At 47.0% G+C, this 10,628-nt stretch overlaps 1 long non-coding RNA gene across 3 annotated transcripts; it reads left to right on the top strand.

Annotated features, from left to right (window-relative positions):
* Window positions 1-706: 706 nt before the first annotated feature.
* LOC109492282 lies at window positions 707-10,035 on the top strand. 3 transcript variants are annotated; one of them, XR_006586329.1, is made up of 4 exons: window positions 707-1,856; window positions 2,449-2,579; window positions 2,982-3,565; window positions 9,350-10,035. It is a non-coding gene; the product is annotated as an uncharacterized LOC109492282 (long non-coding RNA). The 3 variants fall into 3 exon arrangements; XR_006586331.1 differs by having other exon boundaries at window positions 707-2,267; XR_002736258.2 differs by having other exon boundaries at window positions 707-2,579.
* The last annotated feature ends 593 nt before the right edge of the window (window positions 10,036-10,628 follow it).

Below are 10,628 nucleotides of genomic sequence, written 5' to 3'. Positions count from 1 at the left end.
AAGCCAGACTCTTAACTGACTGAGCCACCCAGGTGCCCCTCTGGAGCTTATATTTTTAAAAAGTATTATTGGGGCACACCTGGTTAGGAGTCCTGCTTTTGATTTCGGCTCAGGTCATGATCTCAAGTTTCGTGAGACTGACTCCTGCATTGGGCTCTGCACTGACAGAGTTGAGTTTATTTATTTATATATTTATTTATTTATATATATATATATATATATATATATATATATATATATACCAAAAAATATATATATATGTGTATATATATTTATATATATGTATATTATTTATTTATTTATTTATATATATATATACCAAAAAATATATATATATGTGTATATAAACTCCAGAATTTTCTGGTAAAATGAACCCGTGTTTCCCCGTGATCAAAGCAGCATCTCCAGCCTCTCACTGCACAAGACCGTGAGCCTCACTGATTTCCCCTAGCACCTTGAGAACCACTGGGCAAAGAATAGTCTTCCCACGAATATCTGCAGGGTGAATAACTCTCTGTGAAAGTCAGTGTGGCAGGGACACCTGGGTGGCTTAGTCAGTTGAGCGTCCGACTTCGGCTCGGGTCATGATCTCACAGCTCATGAGTTCGAGCCCCGCATCGGGCTTTGTGTTGACAGCTCAGAGCCTGGAGCCCCCTTTGGATTCTGTGTCTCCCTGTCTCTGCCCCTAACCCACTCGCATTCTGTCTCTGTCTCTCTCAAAAATAAACGTTAAAAATAAAAATAAAAAAAAAAGTCAGTGTGGCAGTTGTTCATGACAACAACGTACTCCAAGGACGGTGGTCAGGAGCAGGGGCACCTCAAGTACAGCTCCCACTAGCCTCTATGTCTGGTCTTATGCTCACTCTCCTCTACTCACAACCCTCTGCCCTCTCGCAGTGGCCGGCTTCTTTACATCGAGTCTCTTCTCCTCCCTCCCATCATTCTTCTGTACCTGTCTCCAGACTGAACGTGCCCTTCTAGAACTCACGTGTTGAAACCTCACCCCAGTACGATGATGGTTGGAGGTGGGGTCTTCCTGGACGTGATTTAGGTCAGGAGGATGGAGCCCTCGTGAAAGGGGTTAGGTCCTTGTAAGAGAGACCTCAGAGAGCTCCCTTGTCCCATCTGCCATGCGAGGACACAGCAAGAAAACAACCATCTGTGAATCAGGAATTGGGCCTTTACCAGACACCGAATCTGCCAACACCTTGACCTTGGACTTCCAGCCTCCGGACCTGTGAGACGTAACGGTCTGTTGTTAGAGCCGCCCAGGGCATGGAGTTTTGTTACGGCAGCCTGAATGGACTGAGACGTGCTTTTTTCTGTTCTCCCTCTTTTTACCCCCTCACTCATCCCCTGTGAGCTTTCTCTTCCTCTTCCTCTCATTTTCGATTTGCCTCTTCTCCCCTGCCCACCTTCTCCCTTCTTGGCCAAATCCATGGAACTAAGCTTTATTTTAAAGTGGTCTTCTGATTTATTAAGTACCGGTCTCTCAGCTCTTAATTTTTCTCACGGAGCATTGGAATCTTACGGGCATTTGCACCGCAACAAAGGACAGATTAGTTTTTTTTTAGTTGTGTGTGGCAAAAAAAAAAAAAAAAAAGAATAAACGTTCTCTGTGATGACAGGTGGCTCTTGAGAAGGTGAGGAGTGCCTGGCAGACTCCCCCGGACGCCCTGCTGCTTCTGCACGCCGGCATAGCCTGGCAGTTTCTCTCTCTCACCTGAGCAGTAGCATCCAGAAAGCTGGCCAGTTCCCAAGCGATGGAAGCAAGTTACCCTACTGCCCACAGCTCCTACCTGATGAAGAAAAACAAAGGGTCTGCGGGTGGTGTCTGACTTTATGTAGGGAATTAGGTAAGTGCCTTGCGAGGAATGTATCCTGTTATCCACTGCCTGCCTTTCCAAATCCAGGTTTCTGTCCAGTTATTGTTGGGGCAACACGCATTAACTAGAGGGTATCAGTGTGTTCAGCAGAGTGCGATTCCTGAAGTACTAGGTGAGGAGAAATCCCAAATTTATTTCTCAAATCAACAAAAACAAGCGTGATCTGTATTTCTGGTGTTTTCGATGGGACAGTCAATACGTACCTTTCTCCTTAATTTGAGTAACTGACAAAAGTTCATCAACAATGTCAGCATGGCTCTGTCATGACTGTCCTGTGGTGAGTTCATTGGAAGGAAAATTGTGTAATGATGGAAAAGAACTGGAAAAGAATAACAGTCCGTCATTCCTACTTTCGAACCCTCGAGTCTTCAACTTCTCCAGGTAAGTTAATTGAAGCAGATTCTTAGACAGAATATGAGGAAAATCATTTTGTGCTAGCACCATAGACCTCCGTGCTGTTTCTCTTTAAAATTTGTAGAAACGGAAGTTGTTAGCTTGTTTTCTTGGTCAACAGATTAATCTGCCTCCCCTGTGGGTCTCTGCTGTTTTTCCGTTCACTCAGCTCATACGTTCCTTGGCACAGTGCTTTCCCCCTTCTGGATGCTCAAGAAATATGATTTGATGATAAGCCTGCCTGTGATTTCCAGATGCCTTTGTTTCCCTCCTGTTGATTCCTCAGTCTTGCCAGGGAAGGTAAGCTACTGTGTCATTAGGCAAAGACTCTTCTTCAATAAGCGTAGGTGGGTGAGTGAAGGTTGAATACCAAGAGAACAAAGGGGAAAGGAAACAGAGTACTTTGCCACTTGTACAACCTTTACTAACAATTTTCTTTTGAAGCCATACATTTATTACTTTCAAATAAAAAGCTTTGTTGAATAAAAATCTTCTTAAAATTGCCCTTAAGTGCGCCATTTTGTTCAAGACGAACCCATTAAACGTTTTCTTTAGTATAATGAAACCTCATACGCAGCGACCGGAAACATTTGTCCAAATGCTAAAAATTAGCCGTCAGCTTAGCGTGGACGAGCAAGCCAAAGAGTGGATGTATATTTACTAGGCTCTAAAGAGCTTATTTTTGTTTTGTTTTGATGCTAGGGAAAGGCAGGTGGCTCCAACCCAGGACAGTCCCTTTGTCTCCTCTGTATAAGCCTATTCAGCCTGGCCGGACCAGCGACTGTGGGGATTCCTAGAACCAGACGACAACCTGCAGAGGAGAGTGGAAGAGCAGGGAAAGGTCAAGGACGGCATGAGTGGGGCACCCCGACAGCCATGGACCCGGCTAATGGGCCGTCACGTGAGGAAAGCTGGTCATGGGGCCTCCCAGCTCCAGCCATGAGAATCAGGCTGTAGTTTTCAATTATATGGCTCAGGAGTTAGATGTTTATCTGCACTGTCGTCTGGGGGGTGCTGTAGCTTGTGACTTATTAAGGCAACAAAAGGATTGGCCGATGATGACCGAGCCTTTGTATAGAACGAAAACCACCTACAGCTTACTAAGCGATCGACCCAAGTCTAACCATATTTCCAACAGGCTGAGTAACGTGGAAGGACAGGGTAACCTGATGGAGGACATTAATTCTTCTTCTCCAGTTATGAGAGGAAAAGAAGCTTATTTCCTTTTATCAAATGGCAAAGGGACTCCTGGAGGGAAAGAGTTGGATTCGTGCAGAAGAAGAGGGGTAAGGAAGGGGGAGCATGAGGAGACGGGACCTACCCACAGAGCACGGGCGTCTCTGGGGCTGGGCAGGGGAGGTAGGAGTGAGTTCTGCTGGGAGACCTGGACCCCAGGGAGCACCCCATCTGGGGGTCACCTACAAAGGGAGTCTGTGGTGGCTTGAGGACTTACCCCTAAGACCTGTGCCCTTTGAGGCTGCATAAAAGGTCCCAGTCACCAAATTCGTCACAGGGAGTGGACGTTGCGAGGGGCAGTTTGCCCGCCTCTGGGTGGCCTTTGGGGGCTGGCTGGCCATATGCGGCCCCAGCCTGTTTTTGTAAACTGAGTTTTGTTGGCACGTAGCCCGTCCTCTTGTTTGCATATTACCTACGACAGATTTCACGCTGCAAGAGCGGAGAACAGACAGAGATGGCAAGGTCTAGAATATTTACTATCTGGCTCTTTACTGAAAAAAACAAACAAACAAACAAACAAAAAGAATGTGCTGACCCCGGAATTGTTAGCGTGGACGACGGGTTTAGACAGTGAGAGCACAGCCGTTCGCATCCCAGACTGAAGCTGGGGGATCCTGGGTAAGTTCTCAGGATCACTTAGTCCGGAACAAGGGAGGGATCAGCGATGACAACAGTACACAGTTCTTCGTCATCCCCCTTCTTGCCAGTTAGTTCTAATTTAAATATGAGATGAGATTTTATATTTCTAATACGATACACACTTCAGAAATTAAATAATGTGATGTTTCTTGGGCTAATGCTCCGGACACACATTCATATCTGCTACATGCTGCGTTCGTTTCCCACGGAGGCCATCGCAAATGACCCCAGACTTGGTGATTTCCAACAGTAGAAATCGATGACCTCGCAGTTTGGAGGTCAGAGGCGCCAAACCCGTCTTGCCAGGCCCCAGTCGACGTGCTGGGAGGGCCGCGTTTCTTCGGAGGCAGAATCTGTTCTTTGCCTTCTAAAGGCCACCCACATTTCTTAGCTTGGGGCTTCTTCTTCGGCCTTCGCAGTCAGCGGGACCGCGTCTTCTCTCCTCTCTGGGTTCTGCTTCTATCGTCACAGCATCTTTGCCTCCGACCACCACCACCACCCCCAGCTTCCCTTGGAAGGATCCTGTGATTACGTCGAAGCCACTCAGATATTCCAGGATAACCTCCCCATTTCAAATTTTTAAAACTTAGTCACATCTGCAAAGTCCCTTTCACCAGGCAGAGGAGCACAAAGAACAGAGATTGGGAGTGGGCATCTCTGGGGCTCATATTCAGCCCAACGCCCGCCACGCAGAACCCCAAGCATTTGACCGACCTTCCCCTCAGTAAGGAATTGCGGAAAAGCCACGGAAGCTACAGGAAATGGGGCCGTGCTGGTCCCATCCCGTCTCTTCTTTTTCCTGAACTCATGTTCAGGAATGGGGTGAGTCGGGATGGCACAGGCGGTCACTGGTTGGTGGCCTGAACCACCTGCTGAGCGACAGCAGCTCTGTCCCGCAGGAGGGTGAGGTCTCGGACAGCCTTGTTGTACAACTTTGAAGGGCCTGTCTGTCCTCTTTCTCCATGATTCCCTTTGTGCTCCTGGGGGGGCTTCCTTTTCCGTGTCCTGCTCCTCCCTGATCACATCTTTGGTGGCCCTGGAGAAGAATGCCTCTTTCTAGGGAAGCAGGTATAGTTTTAGAAGCGAAATTCTCTTGGTTGCAGGTTTAGAGACCAGGAAGTTGCTCTGGTGCGTTGGGGGGGGGCGTGGGGGGTGGGGAGGTCAAATACTCAGAGGATGTTAATGACCAGACTCCAAATAGCTTTAGAACGTTTCCTTAAAAAAAAAAAAAAAAAAGTGTCTGGCCTGTTATGATCTAAAATGTGTTCCCTCCTCTCATGTGTTAAAATCCTAACTCCCAGGACCTCAGAATGCGACCGCATTTGGGGTCGGGGCCTTTGAAGAGATGATTAAAGTCAAATGAAGCCGTATGGGTGGGCCCTCATTCAACATGACTGTTGTTCCCGCAAGAAGGGGAGATTAGGACACAGACAGGTACAGAGGGAAGACGGAGCAGAGGCACAGGAGGGAGGCGGCCATCCGCAAGCCAAGAAGGCCTCGGGAAACCGATCCTGCCGACACCTTGGTCTTGGATTCCCAGCCTCTAGGACTGGAGGGAAATAAGTTTCTGTTGTTTGAGTCATGGGTCTGTGGTACTTTGCTGTGGCTGCTGTAGGAGCCAATGCGGGCTCCAGGCGGCAGAAGCCGTGGGAAGTGAGGGGGCATCGGTGGATCATTAGCAACAAAGCTCATGTGGCCCCGGGGCGCTGGCCCAGGAAAGGCATCTGGACCACCAGAGCAGCACCGGCCACAGAAGACAAGTTCCAGTCCTAGAAGCAGGGTGCAGGTGCTGCACGGTCACAAAGAGGAAGAGGATGCCATTGCCCTGAGCTGTGACACAGAACAGGTAGACTACCAGGAACTTTGAAAGTTGGAGCCTGAAGCCTCTTTGTAGTCAGAGTATCTCTGCCTTAAAAATAGCACCCAACGGGGGCCCCTCAGTGGCTAGTCAGTTAGGCATCCAACTCTTGATTTTGGCTCAGGTCACGATCTCATGGTTCGTGGGATCGAGCCCCGCATTGGGATCCACACTGAGAAGGTGGAACCTGCTTGGGATTCTCTCTCTCTCTCTCTCTCTGTCCCTTCCCCGCTTCCATGGACTCTCCCTGTCTCACTCTCAAAATAAATAAACATTAAAAACAACCACAGCACCCAACAATAAGACTGAGCAACACCTATGTCTGCTTGGCTTTGTCATGATGGACAACGGATTTCCCTCTGGGGTTTCATCTTTCCTCCACCCAGTGCGTGTCCTGGAAAAGTCGTGCAATTCTGACAAGATGGAGAAAATTGGTCGTGTTTCCTTCCCCCTCTACCTAGACCCTTGTAAGAGCAGAGGCTGTCTAGTTACAAACGATCATATTTCCTTTGTGCCTTAATCCTCCCACATCCTGGTTGCAGTCCCTGTCCTGCTATTACTCCGTCCCAGATCCATGTTTGTCCGCGGTGCTCTATTTTCCACCCTGGTGCTCCTGTCCCTGGCAGGGCTAACAGAGAGCACCGTCCTCTTCTTTAAAGGTCTATCTGGTGGAAATATTTCTCTTCAATTGCTCCTAGTACAAACCACGTCATCCAGCCCTACTCATGATTTCCCCGACCGCAGATTCTTTGTGGCAAACTTTTTTTTTTTTTTCATTTCTCCTGTGATGTTCCACCCGGCTTCAAGCATGGAATGGATAATGGAAACAATGTTCACCTTTATTTTCCTCGCGCGACAGAACCGTAGTGGCTTGTAGCAATTGGCATCAAAAGGTGAAGGTACAATCAGACATTTGATTTAATCGTCGAAGAGGTGGCTGAAACAAGATGCAAGGCCAACTTTTGAACTAATATTGACACAGTGGTATAATCCAACAGTGATTCAGGGTACGGTTTTAAGCAGCCAGACAAGGAAATACTAACATTTGGGTTTTTGGTTTGTTTGTTTGTTTCAATCAAAGCTGGAAAAGTTTGGAGTGTTCTCTTAGCCAAGAGTCTTGGTTTGGTCAATGTATCACATTGATTGATTTGCGAATGTTGAACCAGCCTTGCAGTCGCTCCTCATCAGGGAAATACAAATCAAAACCACACTCAGATATCACCTCACGCCAGTCAGAGTGGCTAAAATGAACAAATCAGGAGACTATAGATGCTGGAGAGGATGTGGAGAAACAGGAACCCTCTTGCACTGTTGGTGGGAATGCAAACTGGTGCAGCCGCTCTGGAAGACAGTGTGGAGGTTCCTCAAAAAATTAAAAATAGATCTACCCTATGACCCAGCAATAGCACTGCTAGGAATTTACCCAAGGATACAGGAGTGCTGATGCATAGGGGCACTTGTACCCCAGTGTTTATAGCGGCACTTTCAACAATAGCCAAATTATGGAAAGAGCTTAAATGTCCATCAACTGACGAATGGATAAAGAAATTGTGGTTTATATACACAATGGAGTACTACGTGGCAATGAGAAAGAATGAAATATGGCCCTTTGTAGCAACGTGGATGGAACTGGAGAGTGTGATGCTAAGTGAAATAAGTCATACAGAGAAAGACAGAAACCATATGTTTTTACTCTTATGTGGATCCTGAGAAACTTAACAGAAGACCATGGGGGAGGAGAAGGAGAAGAAAGAAAGAAAGAAAGAAAGAAAGAAAGAAAGAAAGAAAGAAAGAAGAAAGAAAGGTTAGAGAGGGAGGGAGCCAAAACACAAGAGACTCTTAGAAACTGAGAACAAACTGAGGGTTGATGGGGGGTGGGAGAGAAGGGAGGGTGGGGGATGGGCATCGAGGAGGGCACCTGTTGGGATGAGCACTGGGTGTTGTATGGAAACCAACTTGACAATAAATTTCATCTTAAAAAAAAAAACAAAAAGAAAGAAGTCTGCAAGCCCATGAGCGACTTCTCTGTAGGAACACTGTATGACATTGACATTGCACTTCCTTCTAGCAACAGCTGTGCTTTTGGATATTGAAGGTGTATAAACTGCCCGGACTTCGTGTATAGGCTTCAACTGGTTAAGAAAGAAGAAGAAGAAGAAGAAGAAGAAGAAGAAGAAGAAGGAGGAGGAATGCATTCCGGACATTTCTTTGTTGCTGATCTGAGGACTAGACATCTGCAAGTAGCTGCTCTGGAAAATGTAGAGCCCGCTTAAGAACTATTAGGAGCGATTGGAAGAGTGTAGGTGGATAATGTGCCCCTGAGTAGGCAGATGAAGAGTTTTGAATCACTGATGATGCTGTTCAAAGACGCCCAGAGACACCTAGGACAGATCTGCTCGGCTGGTTGTCCTAAGCTGGTTCATTAGTAGCGTGAGGACATCGGAGACAGGGAACTGAATGAAGAGGCAGGTATGGAGAAAAGGGCCAGTGTAGTCACAGGACCAATAACGAAATCAGCTTCCTTTCATGTTTGGGTGACAGTAGTTCAACAGGAGCTGGATTCCATGGGAAAGGAGCTTGCAGAGAACTACAGAGGAAGCAAGGCTATTCAATACCGCACTCCGGCTGGTGGTCTTACAAACTAATGCCATGCATCATCCCTGCAATCCCTACTTACTGAAGGTCTCTGAGGTACAATCTCTGGGTTGATGCTGCCAGTGAATTAGACAGCGTCTCCCCCTTGTCCAGGCTGCAGTGACAAATTATGGCAGACTGGGTGGCTTATCAATAATAGAAATGTGTATTTCACAGTTCTGGAGGCTGGGAAGTCCAAGATCAAGGTGCCAGGTGCGAGTAGAGTCAAGTTCTAGTTTGAGTCCTTTTCCCGGTTCACAGCTCGCAACTTCTCGCTGTGTCCCCACATGATGGAAGGAGTGAGGGATCCCTGTGGAGCCTCTTCGATAAGGACACTAATCCCATACGTGAGGGCTCCACCTTCACGATCGCCCTTAACTGCATCCCAAAGCCCCACCTCCAAATACTATCATGTTGGGGCGTTAGGATGTCAGCATATGAATTCGGGGTGGACACATGCATTCAGACCAGTAGTACCTTTCCTTGTGGAGCTAACATTCTGGGAGGAGAGCAGGTGACCCTGCTGTAAAGCAGGTGGGGGGCTGGAGGACTGGTAGGGGGCAGAAGGAGGTAGAGTTTTCCATGAGTCCCACTTCCCCAAGGCAGAACAGAGAGGACCTGGGGTCCCAGGTCTCGGCAGCGGAATCTCAAATGCTTCCAGGCTCCATCAAGCTGGTCCTCACACACGGGCTCTGCTTTGCAGGGGAGCAGCCTAAGGAAGGAGGCGCCGATGGCATCCACTTCAGTAGTAGCATCTGGCTCCTGGGACAAGAGTGTTTGCCTGGCTGGTTCCTGGAACAGAAGTGACGTGGGACCCGGGGCAGCAGCAGGGACGGTTGAGCCTTGTGGCAGTGCAAACTGTAATGTGCCCGACTCAGTGGCGGCAAAGGTCCTGCTGCAGACCTGTTCCTGTGCGTGGTTTAGGGCACAGACCCTGGAGGCCACGAGCTGATTTCTGCAGATGACTCAAGGATACTGCGTGTTCCTCGGTCTACTCTTTTCTGCTAGATCCACCGTAATTAACTACTGTTCCTGGCAACTGTTCCTGGTCTGATCCTGGCTAACTATCCTTATTAAAACATGTCCCCAGAGTCTATATACACACAAGCAATGATACATTTTTCTGTTTAAGAATGGGACTCTGGTATATACACACCGGGTAGCTTAGACCCACTCTTTCCCGTTAACCACTCTGCAAGAGTCCGTGGAATTGTATGTTTCACCATAATTTGCTAACCAAACCCCCTACTGATTTACATTTAAGAGATTTTCCTCTTTTGATTCTTGTATGCAAGGTAGCAGTGAAAACCCTGACACATTTATCTTTACCAGTTCATGCTGTGATTCTTGTATAGATTCCTAGCAATAAAATTTCTGGATTATCACATATACATATAAACCATGTTAATATGTGAAACAAAATGATATTCTATTTTATTTCTTTTTTACAGTTTTACTTGAGTGAGAGAGAGGGCACATGAGCAGGACGGAGGGGCAGAGGGAGACAGACTCTTATAGTGCAGAGCCGGACGCAGGGCTCGATCATGTGACCCTGGGATCATGACCGGAGCTGAACTCAAGAGTTGGATACTCAACCAACTGAGGTACCCAGGCACCCTTACGGAGTTATATTTTAAAAGGTTATACTAACTCTACATATGCGTGAAGATGCCAATTTTTCCCATTGTCTCTACCACTTAATGTGAATAGTCTTTTTAGATGTTGCCATTTTGAAAGGCAAACCGCACCTCATTTTAATTTATATTTTAAAGATTATTGGTGAGATTGAATATGTTTTCTCATGTTTACTGGTCATTTGTATTTTTCATCTGTGTTTTGCATGTTCAGAGCCTTTGTCTATTTTCTACTTTTTTATTTAAAAAATTGTTTTAATGTTGATTCATTTTTGAGAGACAGAGAGACACAGAGCGTGAGTGGGGGAGGGTCAGAGAGAGTGGGAGACACAGAATCCGAATTCTCAG

This window comes from Felis catus, chromosome A1 (assembly GCF_018350175.1).
Source record: "Felis catus isolate Fca126 chromosome A1, F.catus_Fca126_mat1.0, whole genome shotgun sequence".
In the NCBI taxonomy this organism is placed as follows: Eukaryota; Metazoa; Chordata; class Mammalia; order Carnivora; family Felidae; genus Felis; species Felis catus.
Note: the sequence above shows the minus strand (reverse complement) of the source record. Positions and strands in the feature narration are given on the sequence as shown.